The 23,200-nt window shown below is 45.7% G+C and overlaps 1 protein-coding gene across 1 annotated transcript in view; it reads right to left on the reverse strand.

The window, feature by feature from the left end:
* FOXP2 (forkhead box P2) overlaps nucleotides 1-18,768 on the reverse strand; it is a gene marked incomplete at its 3' end in the record, with an annotated part of 437,141 nt that extends 418,373 nt beyond the window's left edge. Inside the window, exon 1 of the mRNA XM_082496807.1 lies at nucleotides 18,611-18,768. The remainder of the gene's footprint in view (nucleotides 1-18,610) is intronic.
* Between the last annotated feature and the right edge of the window lie 4,432 nt (nucleotides 18,769-23,200).

Genomic DNA, 23,200 nt, shown 5'->3' on the forward strand with positions numbered 1-23,200 from the left:
AGGTGCTCATCTCCTCTCTCTGGTGACCAGCGACAGGACATGAGGAAATGGAATGAGGCTGCACCAGGGGAAGTTCGGATTGGAGATTAGGAAAGGGTTCTTCGCTGAGAGGTTGGTGGGTCACTGGAACAGGCTCCCCAGGGAAGTGATCATGGCACTAAGCCTGCCAGAGTTCAAGGAGCATCTGGACAATGATCTTAGTCATATGATTTAGTGTTAGGTAGTCCTGTGGGAAGCAGGGAGTTGGACTCGATGATCCTTGTGGGTCCCTTCCAACTTGAGATATTCTATGATTCTAATAAGCACACTAAGCGTTCTCCTGCTTCTTTCAAAAGAAAAAACAGTGGTCAAACGAACATTAACATTGATACATTTTCTGGTTGTAAGGGACTGCTGGTATAATTCCTTCACCAAATTTGAGCGTGTGCTAGAAAAGCCCTTAAATCACAATCTAAAGTTTCCCAGTGAAATCTACTTTGAAGTCCTTCATAATGCCTTCTTGCAAATAACTACTCTTAGTGTTAAAAACTGCTCTTCTCCTACCAGACTTTGTTATGCCCTTATAAGGTCAACTGACAATCCTTTATTACCAAGTTTCTCTTCTCCATATAGTCTCTTTTCCATGTAGTTTTTTAAGAAACTATCAAAAAATAATGTCAACACCAAAAAAAGAAGGATGGAATTTAGGCAGAAACATCAAACCTTGTTAATCCTATTTGAGATATATTTTATACATCCAAAGGTATAAAGTCCCAATTTAAATTTAAAATGTCCATATTCATCTGATTAGGCAGCATAAATACACATCTTTTTCAGAGTCACAACTTTCCGCTCTGGATACAGACTCCAATATTGAAAGCAAAACCTGCAGTACTGTCTCTAGATGTATTTTTTTGTACTTAAACACTTTATTTGCTCAGGGGTCATATACTATTCCAGTTGCTAAGTATCATTTCCTGTCTTCTTAATTATGTACTTGGTTTGTGTTTTGTCAATTGACATATTTCCTCTCCGCTTTTTAAAATTTTTCATCAGCTTCATATTTTACTTTCACAGAACTAGCAAGTTAAACATCCATGACACCTTCAAGTCATAAAAAATTAAGTCCTTCAAAAATACCAGACTATTCTTTTTACTTTTATCATTCTGTATGACTTTCTTATAATTTTAAAAACTTTTTTCCTAAAATCAAAGTTGTTGGAGGAAATGAAACAGTACCACTCAACAAAAGCAAGAGGCAAAGCAAGAGAACTGCTGTCACGTGACCCACAATTATGAAAAACAGTTTCAACTCTCACTTTTTAATCAGATGTTCAAAGATTTTTCAGTATCTAAAAATACAACACATCCTTCTCTCGCTTTTTCATACCTGTGGTATAAACATCAAAAAAAAAAAAAAAAAAAAGCAGATTAGAGACACACCTCCAAACTGTACACTGACTTTATTTTCCATCCCTCTTTTACAAGCCGAATGGTGTTCCTACCAAACCAACTTCCCGCACAGCATGCGAGATCAATGCAGGTCTAGCCTCTGCTCTGATGAGCCCCAGCTGCGGAGGGTGGAAAACTTGCACACTGCACAACATATGGGGTACCAAGCTTTAATAGCCTAATTCTGTAACACTCGGTTCAGGAAGTTTTTACACATCCTATTAATTATAATAATATCAGTGAGGCTTACCCAGCAAACAAGCCAAAGCAGCTGAGCTCTGCAAGAAGTTTTTCAAAGGTATAATGGAGTTAACCAAAGGGCATTAGTAACTACTGAAGGAAAAGGGGGGGGGAGATAATAAAAACAGGCAATCAGCTACAAAACACGAGATGAGACTTGAAGGCTACTATTCCCTCTTTCAAGCACAAGATTGATTTTCTACTGTATCCCTAAGCAAATTACTTGAATCTTTAGCCTTACAGAAATCAGGTTCCACTTTAACTTTTTCCTGATACATCTGACATTTCAGCTGACACGCAGCACTTTCCATTGTACAATGATTTTGGTAAAAACGTGATGGTTTCTTGTGCTGCCACTGTATTTTATGCAGCTTCTTCACTTTGTGGTATACCTCTAGTTAGGCAGAAGTTTTAGGCCTCTTCTTCTTTGATGAAATGCTCCTTTTCTAGAATCATCCCTTCCACTGTTGGGATCCACTTTAAATAAGCACGAGAGGAAAGAACACTGAAAAAGCACAAGCAAGCAAAAGCAAACAGAAAAATTTCAGAGCTACGCTCCTCAGAATTAGCAGTGCTCTTGAAAACTTCCAAAAGCAAAGATTAGAAAGGATTACAGCAGAGGAAGGTTTCTTTGACCCATATTCTGGCTTCCAGAAGTAAGTGTCTCACAGCAGGGTTACAGGGCACGCTTGCTCAGCGCCTCAGCCCCGACAAGGCATTGCCGCTGTGCGGGGCATCACCTGCCTTGGCACAGCTCTCCTCCCAACGCCCTGCCCTGACCATCCAGGAGGGCTACAGCTCCAGCTCTCATGCTCTGCTTTTTCCAAGACCTGTATTTGAAATGACTTACAGCACTTCGGAGAGGTAGAAGCAAGTTAAGGTGTCTGCATAGATATAACCTTTGGATTTTCTGACAGTTCTACAGCAAAGAAAATGCATCGTAATCCCAGAAGTTCAAAAACCCTTAGCTGGTCTCCTTAAAAAACGGAGAACGGAAGTTCCCCTCCCTTCTTCCTCCTTTCATTATAAGCAGGATTGTATTACTTTTTTCCTGGGTTGGGTTTTTTTTTTGTTTTTTTTTTTTTTCTTCATTAATTTGAACATATTTTTCCATCTGGTATGTCTCAAGATTTCAGAAGTCTCCTGTCTGCCCATTACGTCTGTGTGTGAAAATCAGTGTACTGCCAACCCCGGGAGGTCGATTATTTGTTTTCCTTTACATAGACAAATCCACACACAGTGACAACACAGCTTTTTGTCAACTAGGCAAATATTGGTGAGACAGCAGAGGAACACGAGGCACCAGGATTCCTAGTTTCTACTTTCTAAGAGCAGCACATGGTCAAACACCTCCAAAGATGAACGGTAACAGCATTTTCCTTTGCATCATCAGCAACGACTAGGTTCCACCCTCTACGTGGAAACCATGGGCTCCTATTTGGGCCAAGTTAACCAAGTCCATTACCATTAAGAGACTAATCCTTTGTAATGAGGGTCACACTGCATCAATGTGACTTACCCAAGCATTCAGTGTGGCGCGTGTTTTCTGAAAGGCAATGCGGTAAAGCAGATGCACCGCAGGTCTCCCTCCTAGACTACGGACCTGATTCATATTTTACACTTTGTACGAAGTGACTTTAGTGCCAACATTCATCCATCCATTTTACAGGTAAGATAACAGAGAGTTATCTCCTTTAAAGAAAGAGTACTAAGCCTTAATGAATAGTAATTACCAGGGAAGGCATATGCATTTTAACAATATTCAGTGTAAGAGATAGGCCTATTATTCTTGTTTCTATTACATCTGCCTTAAATAAAAAGATACTTGAATGAAAACAGGATGATCTTTTTCTCTTTCTAAATAAATAAAATTGCATAAAAGCAAGAGCTTCCACAATGGAGTCTACAGCAGGTGCAGAAATTATGTTTCACAAAATAAATTTGCACTGCTTAGGATTTGTTTCAGTTTGCAGTCATTTGTTATTGTTTTGAATCTTATTTATTTACTTAAATATCTAAGTTATTAGTGGCCAAATTTAACAGCCCATACAAACATACAACCATCAACAGAAAACTAAAAAAAAATACAATAGTCTGCATGAGATTATACTGAACTGCAAACAGAAGTGGCAAAAGCAATTAATCAACCTTAAACGAGCAAAAGCTCTAGATCAACAACAGGGCTTAAAACATATTAAAACTTTGCAAATGGGCACAGAAATGGCTTTTTTATTTCAAGTATACTGAATTTTAGAGACTTCAAACTGTTAAAATTGCAACACAAAGACAGAAGCACTGCTTATGTAGCTACTCGATATATATATTCATGCTGCTAGAATTTTTTTTTAACTTTGTCCCACCACCAACAAAAACGCAGGCCTTAAATGAAGTTTACAGTGGAAGAAGCAACGTCTTTGATGTTATATCACAATAATCAAATTGGTCAAGTCAAGCACATTTTAGAACACATCAATTTGCAGTACAGCTAACGTTTGGGTTTTGTTTGGGATATTGTTTTGCTTTTGTGAAGTTAACTGAAACTGTATTTGCTGCAAGTACTTCAAATTTGTCATGTAGAAATCAAAAAGCACAATTTTCATGTATGCAAAACGTTTTGTGGGAAATGGATAGTAGAGTTGGAAGCAGTTTGGATGCAATTACTGGCTGTTTTACACGGGCCTTATTGCAAGACACACACACACGTGAAGTAAATTTAACTTAAAGAATTTCTTTTAAAGCATTAGAAAATTCCAGGATTACTTATGATCACTCATGTACTAGCTAATTCACTTTCTCTCAAATCTTCTATGACAAACTGAACAGTACAAACTACTATCACTGTACGCAAAATGCACAGAAGGCTTTGCAACAATGAAATCTAGTTGATGCACTTCAGCAATAACAGGACTTTCACCTTTCAGACATCACATCCACATTAAGCCTGTAGATACACTGCAAGAAGTATCAAGAAGACAGGTCTCTTTCAGCAGGTTTTTAAGGAAACTATCCCTTCTTTCTACACTTGAAGCAAATAGATGATTTGGAGGCTAATTCAACACAAATCGTTTTCCAAATCAACATCATCACTCCTTTTTTCATTCAGTTTTCTTTTACTGGATACGCATAGCACTTTCAACTTGAAATATAATCCAAAACAGCAAAACAAGAGGAGAAAAAAAGCGTACTCAGTACCTGACTTTGACGCTGCACAAGGAGGAAGACCAAGAGCTAATTTGCAGCAAAGCCCAGAGAAGCTGTTCCATCCTGTTGGCTTGATGTCCCTTCAACTCATCTACTAAACTTTTGAAATCTATGTCAAACAGGTTGGCCAAAAGAAACATTGAAGTTTACCATCGTAAGATGATTCTCCACTAGCCTTTCACCTGCTCTTTCTGTTCATACTTCTTATTTCCCCATAATCTTACTGAGCTGGCATGTCCTGCTTGAGATGAAGAAATGCATGGCAAACACTGCTGCAGATAACGCACTGCCAATCACAGTCTTATATGCAGGCACAGAAGCCTTCATCCCAACCTTGTGGTCTGCAGCCATCTGCAGTTTAAGGAGTAAAGCAGACTGTCTCTGACCCCAGGCTGCAAGTTGTGGTCGCTGGTGAAACAAAGGTTCTTTGTCATGCTGAGAAGTAATCTAGCTTGAGCTGTCGAGTACCTGACTCTGAGAAGAAGAAAACCCTCCATACACTTACCTCAGGAGAGTTCCCTAACCACCAGCCTGCTGGAGAGACCAGGGAGGAAGCTTTCGGCTGCTCCTCTGGTGAGGCTGGGCCACAGCACACGAAATGTCCATCAGGAGGCCAAGTATGAACCCCACCAGTAACCACATACTGGTACACACGACAGACACAGGCTGTGATCCTTCCTCAGGAGATCTGTGGCACAGCACACTCAAGTCCCCGAATAAAGCATGTGAAACAACACCAGAGAGAGACTGCATCCAACACCTCTGCCTGGTCCAATTGTGCTACTGTAGTTCTTGTCCGTCTCCATCATGACTCAAGTCCATTTTAGAGCTCAAAGGGTTACACTACAGTTATACCTCGACACAGTATTATGCAAATTAACAGAAAACTACGCGTTAGATGAGAAATACCTTGCATGAAGAAACAACCTACCAAGAAAAAACACTGACACTCTCTTAATGTATTTTCCCATACATTTCTGCTCATAAGAGCTCAGGTTAAAAGTGTAAAGTGAACGCTTTCTTCATGCAGTTCAACTATCATTTGTGTGAAAGGCTAATTTAAAACATATCTAATTTCTCTCAGAAATAATTTCTGCACACATTTAAATAATTCACAAGGAAAGTGCACTGTCTACTGAGAGGATGATAACATTTGTTTAGATCAACCAAAAAGCCAGATGTCAGCAATACTGCAACACCATCAAAAGAAATGGGTTTAGCTAATTTTTTCTCATTTGGACAATATCTCTTTTATCAGGTCATTAGCTTCTTAATTTTTCTTCTGTATAAGTGCCACAGCTATCACAAACCAGTGCAGAATCCAGGCAGTTAGTAACAAACACAATGATCTCTGAACAGATAGGCAATGCAAAAACCTGTTTCTGCTCTCCTTTGTCCATACAGTCCTAACTTAGATTGAGGAAACACTTTCAGTCTTCATCCAAGGATCTCCCTTGAGAGAAGCCAACTTAGTTCTTGCAGCTACTGTGCCTGGAGTAGGGCTAATTTCTCAGTCTCCAAAGCCTTTCAGCAAGTGAATGAGAAGTGGTAGATAGATTAAATTAGAAGATCAGAGTTTACAGTCATTGAGCTTCAGAAAGCAATTTACTGGCATTCTCTATTTAATTATATCAACACCTCATAACCATTAATGAATTTATCTTTACTGCACTGAGATTAAGTAACTCTATCGTAAAGTTCCACAAGAAGTCTACATCTGAGCCAAGAATTATACCTATAAATTTTAGGATGGCACTTTGTCTACATCATTATCATTCTTCACAATGCTAAAAGCAGTTAATTTCAACCTCATGAGCCGTGACTGCTGCCCCCTTCCCCACCTACTTAAGATAAAAAATGTTTGTTTCTCTTAAGGCCATTCTTGCCCATTACATCCCTATTGCTGTGCTCACCCCTGACAACAGTTTATTGAACATAAGAAAAACAAGTATTTTCCAGTTATAGGCCGATAGCCTGACATGTGCAAAACCTGCTACCCCCTCCAACCCACAATGTCCCCTTAAGGCAAAAAGGAAGGGAAATAAAAAAATGGGAAAAAAAAGAAAAAAAAGAGAAAGAAAAAAAAGGTAGAACAGTGGGAAAAGAGTTTTCTGCACTAATAGGGGAAAAAAGAAAATTAAGAATCCAAATAAAGACTGTCCACACTTATGACATTCTTCTCATCTTTCTCTGCTTAAGCAGTCTGTTGGGTTTTTTTCCCCTGACCTCCTTTCTGGTATGAAACTTCATTGCCTTCACCACTGTTCAGAACAGTTTCAAGAAGGGTGAACGGAGGCACAGTCTGAAATCCTTTATGTACACCGAATTCTACATATACATTTAGGTAACTGGTAAACAAAAAAAAAAAAAAAAAAAAAAAGAAAAAGAAAAAGAAAAAAAGGAGAAATACTTAATTTTAACTTACAACTCTAAACCAACCCACATTTCCACAAAGCAAAGGCAGACAAATTAATATCCATAGATATGAGTAAAAGTACCAACATCTGTTTTTCATAAAAATTAATCTTTAAATCTCTTATAATCTAGCGATCCTTACAGACCTCCAACAGATATATCCCATGCCTATTTATCAAGAATTAAACAAGAAAGTAAAGAATTCTAGGAGGCTTTCAATTTTGTGCCTAAAATCTTGGGTTTAGGTCGCTCTACTTGAAAAGTTGAGAGAGAACGAACTGTGATATATCTACCGTATCCAATATGCTTTTTGTATTTTTGTATGCATCAGAAGTACAAAATCTTTCTGGAGACAGTAATTTGCACTAGGTTAATTATTACTGGTAAGAAAGATATTGGAGAACAAAACAGATTTTCTCAATACACAGTACCATCTTCTGCTAGGAGGCACATACAAAACACAATGAGAACAAATTACATTCAGACGGTACTAATGTTCAGGATTTTAATATCGCTCTCCTTACTACAACTATATAAAACTCTCTGCATAAAGGTTACCTCTAACACATCTTCCAACTCTTAAACACATTAAAAAACACCCTTATTACATTGTACATTTAACCACAACACAAGAAAAGGTTAGCTCCCAATAATAACCTTATAAAGAAAGTACAGTATCAGTTAAATGGATTTTAAGTAAGGGTCCAAGATCATATTAGGCAGCAATTATAAGCTACAAATTGTATTTCATATCTTGAACAAGAGTTAGCACAAGCCTTGCTGAGTCAAATCTCTGCTATAAAACCCCTTGCCATGTTTTAAATGCCACAAGCAGCTGAGCCCTGAGGGGTTAAAGCTAATGCTAAAGGTAAAGGCTTGAGGAGTTGACCAGATATCTCGTGGCCATAGATCTAAGAGCGTCAGTCACAGGCAAATATACTGTCCCGTGTTCACCAATGAAGGCCAGGAGTGATAGATCAAGTTCATCAGCTGTTGCGGAACCTCCCAGGGCAGCAGCAGGGCGAAACATTATTTTCACTGTGCCTACAGCAATCTGAGCAGCAAAGGTGACACTGGATGGTGACTCACTATTTCCACCCGTCAAAGGAAAGTAAACGCATTAAAAGTGTTTCTTCCAAACAACACCTCCTGACAAAGAGGCCCCCTAAGTGTCGGGACTCAGAAGAAACGAAGAAAGAGCCCATTCCAATCAGAAGGCCCCGAAGAAGGAGCAATCTCTTACCACAGCCCCCCAGTTTCGCACAACAGCCGTCCTCGCAGCCTGACCCAAAGTGTCACCTACGCATGCCACGAGCCACCACCCTCCGCAGCCAGGCTCTGAGCCCACACCTCGACACTGGGAAGGTCCCTCCCTAGCGCACCACGGCGAAGACCATGGGGACTTCCCCACTGGAGGATGTCTCCAAGAGAAGCAGCTTGCTCCCTCCCAAGCGTGCGGCGCACGGCTGGGGTCTGTGTCTTGTTTTGCTACCGAAGCATTCCAGGCTGTGTCAGTTTGGATTGCAACATAAATATTGTGCAACTGCAGACTCCTCAGTTCCAATTATGGTAATACTGCAGGTGACAACGAGAATGGTATTTTTAATAGCCTGTGGTCACGTTCTGCTCCCACTCATCTGTGACTTAGATAAAGAAAAGTTCAGCTAAAGGAAATTTTGTTGAGAACTGAATTTGGAGCAAAATTGCCGGCCTAACAGTGACTTGAAAAAATGGTGTCTTCCCCGTTCTGGTAGTAATTTAGTGGTAACAACAAAGACCCAAATGGCAGTCATTGGATAAAGAAGGTATTTATAAAACTGTATTTAAATGACACATAAATTTAATTAGAGGTTTTGATATAAGCACTATTGATTCACAAAATGTACGAGCGCCCGTGTATAATAAGGCTAATAGTTTCAGTTTAAAATTTAATTCTAGTTACTAAAGACTGGTACTGAAACAGAGGTTAAACTAGCACTCTACTTAACTCCAGGACAGTAGGTTCCATTTTTACACATAATTGAATAACATAAATGTATTCTTTTACTGAGTCACACAAAGTACAAGCGCCCAGCCTGCAACTCAGGAGGATCAGTCAGGTTATTACGTAGTTTGCTCCATCCTTCTCTGACCTTACAGTAACTCTCTCACGCGACAACCAAACGGGGAGGAAGAGCCTCAAGAAATAAGACCAAGGTCCAACCTGCAGCCTTACCCTTTCTAGAGGAATAGCGCATTACTGGTATTCATCCACTACGTTGCAAGCCTGAAGCTCCTGAGAAGTGCCAGACTTGCTGCCTATGCGCAGTAGCACTTGATAGCATGGCATACAACACCCGACAGCCACAGCACAAGACGTGTCATGCTTGGCTGAGTAGGCTGGACACCACTGATTCAAAACAAGTATATATGTCCATCTATCTTTTAAGGAATGTCCTTCTCATATGTCTTTGGATCCTCACTGATGATGTACCTGACTGCTGTACTCTTTAAGATTCACTTAATGTAAAAATGGAAGTGAACCCTTGAAAGTATTTAAATATTATGAAAAAGTCAGTTTAGCAACCGATTTTTCATCTTAGTGGTAACTTGCCCAGACCCTATCAACAGTTGTTGTAAGAACCTGTATTGAAATAAAACCCCAAACCACTTGGATTTGGCTTGAATACACATAAGCAGTCTATCACCAGCCCCATTCTAGGAGGCATTGAAGAGCAGCTAAATAGCCAGTACCTTCTCAATCTCAGACACTTGTTTTGCATGTGAGCACATAAATACATCCAAAGCATCAACCAACCTCAGTGCCTAAGTCAAAACGAGGAGTCTTCACATGAACTTCAGAAAATCTGGGATCAGGGCTGAACATCTTGAGAGAGATTTTTCACCACGAGTATGCGGCCATCCTCTCAAGTGTGTCCTCTCGTGAAGCATGAGACAGGTCAAGCTGCAAGAAGGGCACCTGTGTGCCCCAGGAGCTGGGAAGCTCTGTCTGAGCAGGAGGTCCTACCTGCCAGCAGGCTGTTGCCAGCAGATTGAGCTGCTCCACCACCCACCACTCCAGACCCCACTGCCAGTCCAAGGCAGCCCCAGACCCTGCGGCCACTCTGGGTTGACCAGCTGCTAGGGCACGGCAAGACACCAATGCCGCAAGCCATGCTCAGTCCAGAAATGAATCCAAACCTGGTCTGGAAGCACCCTCCCCTCATTTTTTCAAGGAAGATTTCGGAAGGGCAAGTTTTGCCACCACAACCCTTAAAATACCTCTTGTACATTGTGAAAGCAACCCTCCAGCACGGTCAGTTCCTGCCCACGAGAATCCCACTCCTCGAACAGACTTACTGTTTCAGCAAAGGACTGAAATTGTCTTTACTGACTGCACTCTTCTTTAGGATGTTTTCTGCCCCATAACCTGAGATGCAGTAAATCCACCCAATACATTCGTTTTGCTTCTGAAGGCTGTAGCCTCCTTCCGGTATAGCCGGGGCTGGACACAGGAGTCTCTTAAAATAGAATTAAATACCAAACATGTCAAAGTTTTTGTCACAATACACTTAATTCCTTTTCTTAAGCAAAAGAATGTGCAAGGATTTATGACACTGTGTGAAACTTCTTCTGTATATTTAATACAGTTAGTTATCTGTTGAATTACTGACCATACATATTCTTCAATGTACACTGACAGTTATTGTGTACTGAGAACAATTTACAGGCATCATCACAACATTAAAAGTAATTTAAATGCATTCAAGACTGGTAACAAATGCGTCTGAATGAATTTCTGCGTGAAGGCATTTCATGATCTTTAGCAAAGTACCATCCTAATATTTTCACAGTTTTAGCACCCATATATTCCACTAATTGATTTTCAATGAAGAATGATTTTTACCAGATGTCAAGAAGTCCTCAGCACCCTTCCTCTTGCATTCACCGTGTCATACATATGATAATCGTTTACTCCTTATTGAATTAAATATGTTCTTCTACAGAGATGAAAACATGTTGACACAAGTGAGAAGCATAGCAGTTCACCAGCTATGCGTATCTCTGCAGTCTGTGCACACCTGACTGCATTAGGTTTTTGTGTTTTCATTTTTAGGTCATGAGAATACTGTAAGTACTGTAATGAAACCACAATCCTGCCTGTGTTCTCTCATAAAGAAGCGCCTTGAATCATAAATATTTCAATTATTGTGTTTTAGACTCTAGAAGACACTAGCCTCTGTCTTCTACACACTTTTCTTCCCCTTTATCTTCAAAACAGCTCTGTCCCTCCTCTGCCACACCAAAAGTGATACTTTGGAGTAATTAAAAATCAACTTTCAATGCAACAACTAAAAAACAAGTTTCCAAAGACACACGCCGGAATTAACAAGATTAATATTTAAAAAACAGCACTCCACAGCACTCAATTGTGGCCAGCGCAAACCGGCATAACTCCTGTGCCTGCCGGATCTCTGCCTGACCCCGTGCGCAATGCCGGCGTGCAAGAAGTTAATTATTTCTTACCACAGATTGATTGAGAAATTTATTTCATATATTGAGCATCAGATAAAAATCACGCCGTTCTTTCTTCTGCGAACCCAAGCTGCCCTCCTCCCGGCAGTGCCGCCTGCCCCTTGGCTGGCTCCTGCCCAGCCCCCTGTTTTCTCTGGCCTCTTTCCACAGCCCTCCCCAGCTCCCCATTGTTTGTGTGTTGTCCCGCTCCTTTCCAAAACCTTTTGTGTCTTCCTACCGCTAACCCTTAAAATTTTCTTTACGTTATCTGTACGTGGAAAAACTTGACAGTTTCTGGTCTGATTTCTGAGCGGTTAAATGTCAACTACAGGTTTTATTACACAGGTAATACCCACCGCTTGTTTTACTAGGTGGGTTACAACTCCAGGATAACAACGTGACTCCTCAGTTAATAGTGAGAGTTGCAAAAAGAGAAATCAACAACATAATCGAGAGTAACTTTTTTACAAGACTTAGCACTGACCATATAGCAAAGTTTAAACGGTGTTTAGGGATATTCATCTCTCCTCCTTTTCTTCGCTGTTCCTGGGCAAATTCAAAATCAACATCTGATAGATCCTTAGCACAGTATTATGCCTGAAATAACTTGGCAACTCTGAGATTGTTTCTCCACACACAACTTCCTTGCTCTGTGGAACAAATTAGCTAATTTGGTCCTGTTAGAGAAGCAATGCAATACACTACACTTGTCCAGACATTCTCCTTCCTTCCCTCAAAGGACATATTGCCAAAATCACAGTGGTAATATCCACCAAGATCACACTGTTACAACCTATACATGTGTCAAAAAGGTAACTTGTCAAATTATGTCAAATACAAAAACTCAAATTACATCAAATAATACATAATTACTATTTTAAAAATATGTATCATGTTGGTTTAGGTTGAAATAAGAAAGATGGATAATTGAATAACTCGGTATTTAAATTTACTTAGGAGGGAAATTCTGACCAAAATTGCAAAATACACATCAAGTTACAAGAGAAAAATTAAATGATCCTAATACGACCATGTATCTTCTTTCAATAAAACATCAACCTCAAAAGGTATAGGAAATTTTTTACTGAAATGTAAGTACTTATCCAAAGAAATAATGTGCTTAGAAAACCCCCACAACTTCCTAGTTATATATAGCAATATACCACCTAGCCTCAGAAAACGCCACTCTTCAAATGAATTTCCAATTTTAGGCCCAATAGTAAAGAGTATCTCCCACAGGCACAAGGCTGGCACAGGCCCACTGGAATCTCAGTCATCCCCACAACATCCTGGAGGCAAACCAGCCAAAACAGGGCTGAGGTCAGCAATTTAGAGACATACTTAATTTGATGCAATTTACAGCCGTGGTCTGATACCCGGCAGAGGTTCAAAGGACCAGCTCAGTGAGCAAAGGATCTGCAGCATCTCTGTGGACCCTGCAACCACCAATGGGCTGGAAACTTCTCAAAGCAGAGACACCCCACCACCCACTTTCAGTACCTGCTGCCTGTAGGAAGGAGGGAGAAGACTAAAGTCTCTTGGCAAACAAGTAAGCTCCACGGATAAGCCAAAGCTAGTCTGTGAAGCCCAAAGAGGGCTTGGGTTTTATGATGGAGAGCTGCAATCATTCCTCCTACCACAGAAGGGCCATCAAAGGGCTGGGGGGGGGGCAGGCCGGGGGGACCAAGAAGAAAATGTCCTTTCTGCATGTTGAATGAAGGTGCTGCCTGTCCCTTAAACCAATCTGCCTGTCAATCCCTTGCACAGCCTCATCAATTCGGAAGTCATCTGCGTTACCCGTAGCCACAGTGAAGCTCTCTGCCACACTTGGGGCACGTTGAGGGTACAGCTCGCGGTGTCGGAGGGAATCAGCTCTGCCCTCAGCAGCCAGCCTGACTAACGTACATATTTAAATAAGAAACAAACAGCAGAGAAACCCTTTCCAGCTACAGACATGTGATTACTATTTGCAGGGAGAAGAAAAAACTAACTAATGGGATAAAACGTTAAGCCTACAATGTTCTTATTCCCCCTCCTGAACAACCTCTACAATTTCCTAAAAAGACTTAAGATAGTTAATAGCATAATACAATGTGCTTAACATTTTAACTTCATTTTCCTTAGAGTAGGAACTGAAACCATGATATTAAACAAAATTCCACACATAACTCACTCTCCAAACTTTACTTTCTAACACCACCCCAAACTACACTTTGTTGAACCGGTAAACATCATAGCAACTGTTCATTAAAGAGATTATTTTCAGCTACTTCAGTGATGACAGCATAGGCGAGCTATTGCTGGCACTTTTAAATCCAGCTTTCTGATACAAAACACGATCTTGCCCTTAAAACACAAACCTAGTAGAAATGGGGTGCAGAGGAGCAGAAAAACCAAAACAGATGCAAATCTTGCATCAAAGGATGGATGCCTCTCATAATTTGCAGTAAACATCTTGGAAGATTTTAAAAAGTAACAAGTGTGATGAAACTAGTGAGAGTCTCAGAAAGAAGAAAAAAAAAAAGATGCTCAGTGTTAAATGATACTTGTGGGACTGCTCCTTGTTTTTATGTCAATCTAGAAGCTCTGAAATTTCAGTTTAAAACTACTCTTGGAAATTATTAGAATAAGGTAAATATGCTTATTCTGTGAAGGAGCAAATGTGGAAGAAAACCTCCAAACAACTAACAGTGATATATATAATAGGAATCTTAAGATTAACTTAAATTTAAGAGGTTAGTTTACTGCAGCTACCCTTTTCTATAATTTCATCTTTTTTATTCAGTTTTTCTGGCACCACTAATTTACACATACAATGAAGAAAGATCTCAAGTCAAAACAGGACAGGGAATGGGAATCTAAATGACAAGTATTTCTTCTAACAAGGACTAGTTGAGAGGTATGCTACAGTGGCTGTAAAAAAAAAAAAAAAAAAAAAAGATAATTTGCATTACTTCTAGACCCACTAGCTGTCACAAAATTTAAAGGGTAATCAGTTTGAGTGTACCAAAAATTATTATTTTGCAACAAAGCTGATAGCATTTTTCAGTTTGACCATGATTTGCAATTTTCTCCAGTCAAAATCATTCCATGGGTACTTCTCAGTGACCTATGTCCTAAATCATTTTCAATTCCTACAAGCAAGTGACCTCTTCACGATCTGACTCACAAAGAAAAAAAACACGATGACTCCCATGAACCATTCTTTTTCAACCAGCATCAGAATTTAATTTCTCCAAAATAAACCTGGTAAAAATAGAAATGGAACAAAAGAGTATTCAGTGTTCAAGAAAAATTAATTAATCACCCTATCAGAAAGATAGATAAATACCAGCCCTCACATTCTGATGATGAAAAACAAAGAGGTTAAGTGACATTTTCAATGACACATAGCAAAACACTGCCACAACACAGATCACATCTCAGAAGTTTTCTATTGTTTTCAGCCCACTAGCCTTGAATAACTCCTGTGCATGCAATGCTGAATCAGGTATATTCCTCAGAATATAAAAAGCTTATTCTAGCTCACGTAAATCAGTCCGGGGAAAAAAAAAAAAAAAAAAAAAACCAACAAACCAACCAAACCCAACAACAAAACACCAAACTTATGCTACAGTAATTTTTTTAAATACATTCGAGTCCAACAAGAACTTTTCTAAAAATGCACTGGAGTCTGACAGGAATGCTTCTAAGCAAATACACTTTTAATCTTAAAATGTTAGTTTCAACACATTCTATTGCAGAAAGCATCTAAAAAATGTAAAAGCAACAGATGATTAAAAAAAAAAAATCAGTCATTTCAAAAACATGAAATCTAACACCTGACTATTGTACAAACCCTAGTGCAGCTTAAAAATAGTAGCATGTATTCACTAATTAAAATATCCTGCACTTCATATATTTCTTGTATTCTTCCTCACACTCGAAAAACTCTGATTTGGCTGTTCCCTATAGAGTCTTTGGCGATTTTACACAAATGTTCACTAAACAGAAAGCTACAAAACATTTAGTTTTTTTCCTCTCTCAAATGTTATAAACACTCCACGGTAGCAAAGATCTTGCGACAAAACCCAAGAATCACTGAGGTTAAACTAAAAACAAAGAAATACCCAAATATTTATACAATTGATTCTCCTTAAGCTTCCTGGCAAGGTTACTGTTAAATCTTAAAGCCTACACCAACAAGGCCTCACATGAAGCAGTGTATTTCAGGTGCTATATATTAACAGAATAAATTAGACTGTCTAATTATGTATCTTTTGTGTGTCACTAAGTGACCTATCAATTGGCACAAAGGTTACTATATGTGTTTTGGAAATGCTGTATTTGAAACATTCTTGCCTTTCTCTCAACTGTTTAGTAATCTCCTGTTCCAAGTAGTTGAATGAATGATTTAAGTATACAAAAATGCTACAGAACACTACCGTTTTGTAAGAACTACATTAAAATAGCAAATTACTGCAAAACAGGGGTCTTTTCAATATCTGTATTTAATAGGAACAAATTATTATAGTCAGGAAAAACCTTAAATTGAAAATAAATACTAATTTGAACACTAAAATCTATATCTCGCTCAAAAGGGTTTAGTGTAGCATTAGAGAAACCGATTTAATAATTAATCATATTTTCTTTAGAGTAATATTACTAGCAGTAATGTTTTTCCTTAATGGCTTTAAATTACCTAGCACAGAGGGGGGTGGGGGGGAAATTAAACCTGTCAAAAACTCTTAAAACTTTGTCTCTGATTTCTTTTTTTTCCCCCCACAAATGAAGATGGGTATACAGACACCGTGCCCAACTTCCTCGTCCCACATTTGTAAGAAAATTTCCAAGGGCCTGATCCAAGCCCATTGAGTCAACGGAGCGATTCCTACTGATGTCCATGGAAACATTCCCACTCACTTGAGCGAGTTTGGGGTAGGAGCTTTTACGCGGGGAAAAGACCAGGGGAAATCCTCTTTGGAAAAGGAACTTTTGTGTTGCTCTCTGGAAGAAAAGTACATAAACAAACACAGCTTCTTAAAAATAAAAGCGATTCCCAGGTAGAGATTACTGCGTGCTCTTCCATCCGCAGCTCTGCACTCTCTATGTACAGATGATGATACTATAAATTTAGGGTGGTTACTTTTGAGATTATTTTTCCCCCGGAGAATACGCCAGCAGCCCGCTTTCTGTCCGGACGGCTTCTCCCAAGTTTTAAACGCGTTGTTTTTCCTGCCTTGCACCGACTGCCCTCCCGCAGCCCGGGCTCAAACCCTATCCTGGGACCTCAACCCCCGCCGAACTGCGGGAAAGAGAGAAAAAAAAAAAAAAAAAAAAACAACAAACCCAACCAAAAACGCCTCACGCACCCTTTTTACCTTGGCCGGGCGAGCTCAGCTGGGTGGCGAGCAGCTTTCCAGCAGGTTACAGGAGGCCGAGAACTGTGCGGGCTGCGCACCCCGCGCTCGGCGCGGCAGAAAGCGGAGCTGGAAGGCACCGGCGCTCGCCCCCTTTCCTTCCCCTTCCCTCCTCTCCCCGCCCGGGCATTCCCGGCTGGAAAAGCGAAGCCCCGCAAGCGCCTCACAAGCCGCAGGCTGGCCGCCTCTCCCCGCTCCCTCCAAATTAAACTTTCAAAACTTTCCCAGGTCCCGCAGCCCTCTGGAATTTCGAGAGCCAATTTCAAGGGAAAGCCCCCACGCACCAGCCGCGACGGAGGCCGCCTCCGGAACTCCGCAGCTCTAACATCATTATTTATTAATCCTCGGGTTTAGGCTTTTTTTTTTTTTTTTTGTCTTCTGGGGGGAGGGGGTGCAAGATAAGGGGGGGGACGACGCTGTTCCCCGCGCAGCCCAAACAGCGCCAGGAGGCACCACGGGCACCTCCGCGGCCCTGCGCTTCCCCGCCCACGCCAGAGGGGGCGCTCCGGGGCAGCGGGGCGCCCCGAGGGGGCGGCCGGCGGCGGTAGCGGCGGCCCCTCCGCGCCGGCGGAGAGGCGGGGGCCGAGGGGTAGGGGGGGTGCGCCTCTCTCTCCGGCAGGCAGGCAGGCAGGCAGCACACAAAGGAGAAACGTGACACGTTTCTTCACCCGGGCTGTCTGCTGGGGAGGTCTCGGGGAAAAAAAAAAAAAAAGAAAAAAACCCCAAAAACATAAAAAGAGGGGAAAGAAAATAACACACGGGGGAGGCGAGCCGAGGACGGCCGAGCTTCCCCGGCACACGCTCCCGCGGAAGCCCGGCCCCGAGCCCTCCCCGCCTCGCACTTCTGTCCCCGTACCGGGAGACTACAGGTTGTTTGTTTTTAACTACGGGGGAGGTGGTGTGTGTGAGGGAGGGGGGGGGCGCGGTTTCCGCGGCCCTGCGCGGCGGGAGGGTGGCCCCGCCGGTCCGCGCCCGCCCCGGCAGACTGGGGGGCGGGGGGAGAACCGCTGTCCCGCTCCCGCGGCCGGTCCGGTCCGCCCGGTGAGGCAAAGCACAGCCCGAACTCCGGCCGGGGCACAAGCAGCCTCCTGCCGCCGAGCGCTCCCCCCTACTCCCCCCCCCCCCCCGCTTCCGCCGCCCCCCTCCACCCCCGCTCGCGGTGCATTTTTGGGAGCGGTGCCCCCCGGGTGCCGGGAGACCTGACACATGTCACTCCTGCGGCCGCGCCGGCCGCGGCCAAACTTTCCCGCGGCGGCGGCAAGTCAGTGAGCGGCGGCGGCGGGGAGGCGGGAGGGAGGGGGGGGAGCGGGTGGAAGCAGCAAGTCACACCGGAGAGCGGGGGGGAGGGGGGGGGTGACGGGTGTGCGGAGGGGGGAAGAAGGAGGAGGGGGTGTGTGTTGGCGGGGGGGTGTGGGGGGGGTAGCACTTACCGGGAGGAGACACCGTGCGGGGCGTCCCGGCGAGCTGACACCGAGAGAAAGGGCGAGCGGAGCCGCGCGCAGCCGCGCGCACATGCAAAGTCTCTGCGGGCGGAGCCGCCGCCGCCGGGAGGCGCGGGCCGGGACGCGCGTGGGCGGCGGGGACGGGGACACGGACCCTTCCGCGGGCGCGGAGCGGGCGGCGGTGCCTGGCGCCCTCCCGCCGGCTGGCGCTGCCTGGCGCTGGCGGGTGCCGCGCTCCCTTCTCTCCCTCCCGCCCTCCCTCCTTCCCTCCCCCGGCGTGCGGGTCCGCCCGTGTGCGGAGTGTGCCGCCTGTGTGTATGTGTTTTGTTGGGAATGCGAGGAAAAAAAAAAAAAAAAAAAGAGGGGAGAGAAAAAAAAAAAGAAAAGAAAAAAAGCAAAACCCCGCCGCTGCACACACCGACTCCTTCGGAGAAAGGGGAGTGAGGAGGGAGCCCTCACATGATCGCGAAGTGGCCTGCACAGAAGTGCTAATAATGCGCGGGGAGGGGGGGGGGGGAGGTGGAAGCGGGAGGGGGGCGGGGGGGGGGGGGATGGCAACAAAAAAAAAAAAAAAAACCACACAAAAAAAAGTGCGGTGGGACGCGCTGGGCCGGTCCCCGCTCCGCGCCGCTCCGCGCCTCCCCCGGCCGGTCCCCGCCGAAGCCGGGTGCTGCGGGCGGCGGCGGCGGGCGGCAGGTCCACCTGCTATGTCAACAAACCGTCGGGGAAGTTGTTTGCTCTCGGCGGCTGCCCCCTCTCCGCCCCCGCTTCCCCCCCGCCCTCCCCGCCGCCGCTCCGCTCCTCCGGCTCCGTTAGACACAACGAGTTTAGCAGACGGGCAGAAAACAAAGCCGGGTGTTGTGCCGGCCGTGCCGGCTGCCTGCTGGCAACCCTCGAGGTGCCGCAGCCTTCGCGGCCCGGGGGACCCGCGTGGGAAGGGGCGGCGTGGCGGGGCAGGCCGGGCCGGCGGCGGCAGCTTTGCCGAGGGGGCCACGCGTGGGCCTTGAAACTTTCTTTCTTTCTACTCCTTCCCCCCCTACCCCCCCCCCCCGCTCACCGACATTTCAGAGCAAGGTGCGGGAGCCCCCCCCCACTGCTGCCCGCAGCGGGAACCGCGTATCCGGCGGCAGCGCGGCCCGGGGGCTGCCGCTCCCCCGGGGGGAAAAAAAAACACTTTCGAAGTGATTCTCGAGTGGGCGAACGGGACTGGGGAGAAGTGCCGGCGTCGTGGGTAGAGTAAAGGGAGAAAATGGTCTTGTCCTCCCCCGCCGCGGTCCTCGGTCACTCGCCGCCGTGGCCGCGGCTCAGGTGGAAGGACTCGCGTGAGCGCGGCAGGCAGCCGCGTGGGTTCGGTTAGTTCAGAGCCCACCGCATCCCAGCGCGGTGACCCCGACCCCACGCTTTCCGCGCGGTTTTGAATTAGAAAGGCTCCCTGTGCTCGCCGAGGGCCGGAATCAAAAGTGACTGTCACTCAGAATTAACAGGCACCGCATTTATTCGATAAAATTTTAAACCCCACAAACTTTGCCGCTCGCTGCTCCAGGCGAAGTGGGGGACTGCCCGCTGGCCGCCGCGCCGCTCGCCCCCGCGGGAGGCCGGCGAGACCCCGGCGGGGGGCACCGGCCGCCCCGAGAAAGGGGATGGGGGGGGGGGGGGGGGGAGGCGGCCGCTACCGCGGGGGCGGAGCCGCCGCAACTCCGGCAACTCGGCAGGGAGGCCACCCCCCCCTGCCCCGCCGCACCGCGCACTCGCCCGGCCCGCGGCGGCGGCGGCGGGTGGGGAAGGGGGGGGCGGGAGGAGGGGGCCGGGTCCTGGCCGGGGGGGCCGGGGCGGCGGCGGGGCCGGTGCGGGGCGGCGGCGGGGCGGCGGGCAGCCAATGGGGCGCGGCCGGGTTCGGGAGGTGAAAGTTCACCGCCGGGGCAGGCTCGCCGCCGCCGCCGCGGCGGGGGCGCGGCGCTGCCGATGGGTGGTCGTAAAATTTATTTATTTTGCTGCTCGCTACTCTTTTGTCTCGGTACCCCTCACCCCACCCCCCACGCCCCGTCCCCGCACCCGTTACCGGGGAACTGCTTTGCTTTCGCCGCGCTTTGCGAGCGCAACGGTTGCGGGTGACACTCGCCGCGCACCCCGCGGCAGCGCGGGAGAAAGTTTCCGCGGGCACCCGCCCTCCGCCGCTCCGCGCCCCGCGGACCGGCGGGGCGGGGAGGGGAACGGCGCGGGGCCCGCCGCCCCGCTCCCCGTCGGCCCGCAAACGAAATCGGGGCCCGCGGGCTCCGGCCGCCGACGAGCTCCGCGGGTACGGGCGCGGGGCGCCGCGGAGGCGCAGGTTGCGCGGCCCGGCGGCCGCCGCCCCCCCTCTCCCCTCGTCCCCGCTCCAACACGGGCGGGCGGGAAGGCGCGCCCCGGGGGGGAGCGGCGGCTCTCCCTCGGGAGCCGACGGCGGCGGGCGGCCGAACGCCGGTGTCGGCGGAAGGCACCGCGCCGCGCACTTGTTGTCGGCAGATTCGGCGGCACCCAACCGGCGGGGCGGCGCGGCCCACGGGCACCCCCCGACTTCGTTGGGCGCCGGGCGGCCGCGGTGCCCTCGGACGGACGGACGGACGGACGGGAGAGGCGGCACACGGCGACCCCCGGGCCGGCCCTGCCCTGCCCCGGGCCGCCGCCGTCGGGCCGGGCACGCTCCGTTGCCGCAGCGCTCCCGGCCCCGTCCCTTCCCGCCTGGGCTGCGCTTTGTTTTAAAGGAGATGTGACACTCTCCCCCTCGATCCGCGGGCAGCCCCTCCGGCTGGTGGGGGAAGAACCCACGGGGAACAACGCGGCGCTTGGCCGCCGAAATTATTTGGCGTTGCTCGGGGTCGGCGCGGCTCGCCGGTCCCACGCAAAATTAGAGCTAAACAAACACACTTTTCCCGACTCTTTTTTTTTTTTTTTTTTTTTTTTTTAAACAACGACGGTTACGGCGTACATAACTGGGCTTTCTAATGAAAAGGGCTGGTGCGTTTTATTTGTTCTTGTTTACGGATCGCGATTTCATCTGCACAATTGTATTGTATTTCTCGCTTGAAATAAACCGCTTTGAAACCGTCTTCCTTTAATTAATTTAATGTATTTTCTCCGTGTTGCTGGCAGCGTTAGGTGTCTATCAGATTGCCATTTTCCATTAGGATTGTTTAGAAGGCGAACAAGAAAACAAATGGACTCCTCTTCTAAAGAGGTTCGTTCCCCTTCCTCCCCGCGCACCGCTCCCGACACACTTTGGAAAGAGCAGAAAATGCTGGTTTTAACCGAAGTCAAATCGAGGAGAATCTGTATTACAACATCAAAGCGAATGGAGACGTTACAAAATTGGTGGAGTTACACCACCATCTGTCGTTAAGCTTCGGGACTACAAAAGTTCAGACGCATAATAAATCTTAATGAGAGCTGGCAACTTTCTTTTTTTTTTCTTTTTCACTTAGAAATCTCGCCCCCGTGGCAGAGTGGGTTTCCCGGCGTGGGTTGAGCCTCCCGAGTGACGGGCCCATCACAGCCTGGAGCATCCTCGGCCACTTGCCACACCGTGCCCTGCCAGGCCGAAGGGTTCGTTCTGGCACAACAACAACAAAACCGAAAACCACCACCAAAAATCCCCAAACCAACCCAGAGTTCTTATCTCTCCACTTGTAGGATTATTCCATTTTGTATACTGTCCTTCTGCAAAGCTGTGTCCTGAAAAGGAATAGATTGAAAGTGCACCTTGAGATAACATCTGTGGAGAAGCTGCGATGTCCTATTGCTACCTCTGAATACTCTTGAAATTTTAAGAGCTGCAAACTAATGCTTAGGAGAGTCATAAAATTATTTTACATTGCCCAATGTAAACATGGTACCTGCTTTGTGAGATTGTCCATGTTACAGCTCCCCATCAGACTTCAGCTCTTTCTAAATTCTTTAGTTAAACGGCTTGCAAATACCAATTTGCTATAGTTACTGAAGAATCAAGAAAGAAGATCCTTTGGGATTTTCTGGGTACTGGTGTTCCCTGTGTTTCAGAGGTCAGCTGCTACTCAAAGTGAGAAACATGCAAGCAGGGATCCTCACAGAACCCTGGCATGAAAACCAACAAGTTTATTATTATTTTATCACAGTTCCTATTTTAAGGCAGGTGTGGTTTAGTACGTATTGATCAAAATGGGTTGCTGTATGTGGTGCTTATCGTTAAAAGTCAGCTTTCAGGTTGTTTCTCTTCCACTGTGGAAATTCACAGCTTTTTTGCCTGTCTTCAGCCTGACATTCTGCAAGTGCTCACAGTCCTTGTACTGTAATTAGCACTAGGCATTTCCCGGTACTACTGTGAGGTGAAGACGGGGTTTAACACGCTCGTATAAATCCTGTTTCCCCGATCTGATTCCTCCTCCCTCCTATATCCTACCAGTAGCTGTTGATACTCAGAAGGAAAGTTCCACTTTTAGCTTGTTGGCACGTCAAAAGAGAGAAACTTCCTCTGAAGCTGTATGTCCACTTTCCAGGCTGCCTCATAAAATGCAGAATTATCCTGCAGGCAATAAATGCTTTCAGCATTGCTTTGTCTACTGTGTT

Source organism: Vanellus vanellus (genome assembly GCF_965231255.1).
Source record: "Vanellus vanellus genome assembly, chromosome: 1".
Lineage (NCBI taxonomy): Eukaryota > Metazoa > Chordata > Aves > Charadriiformes > Charadriidae > Vanellus > Vanellus vanellus.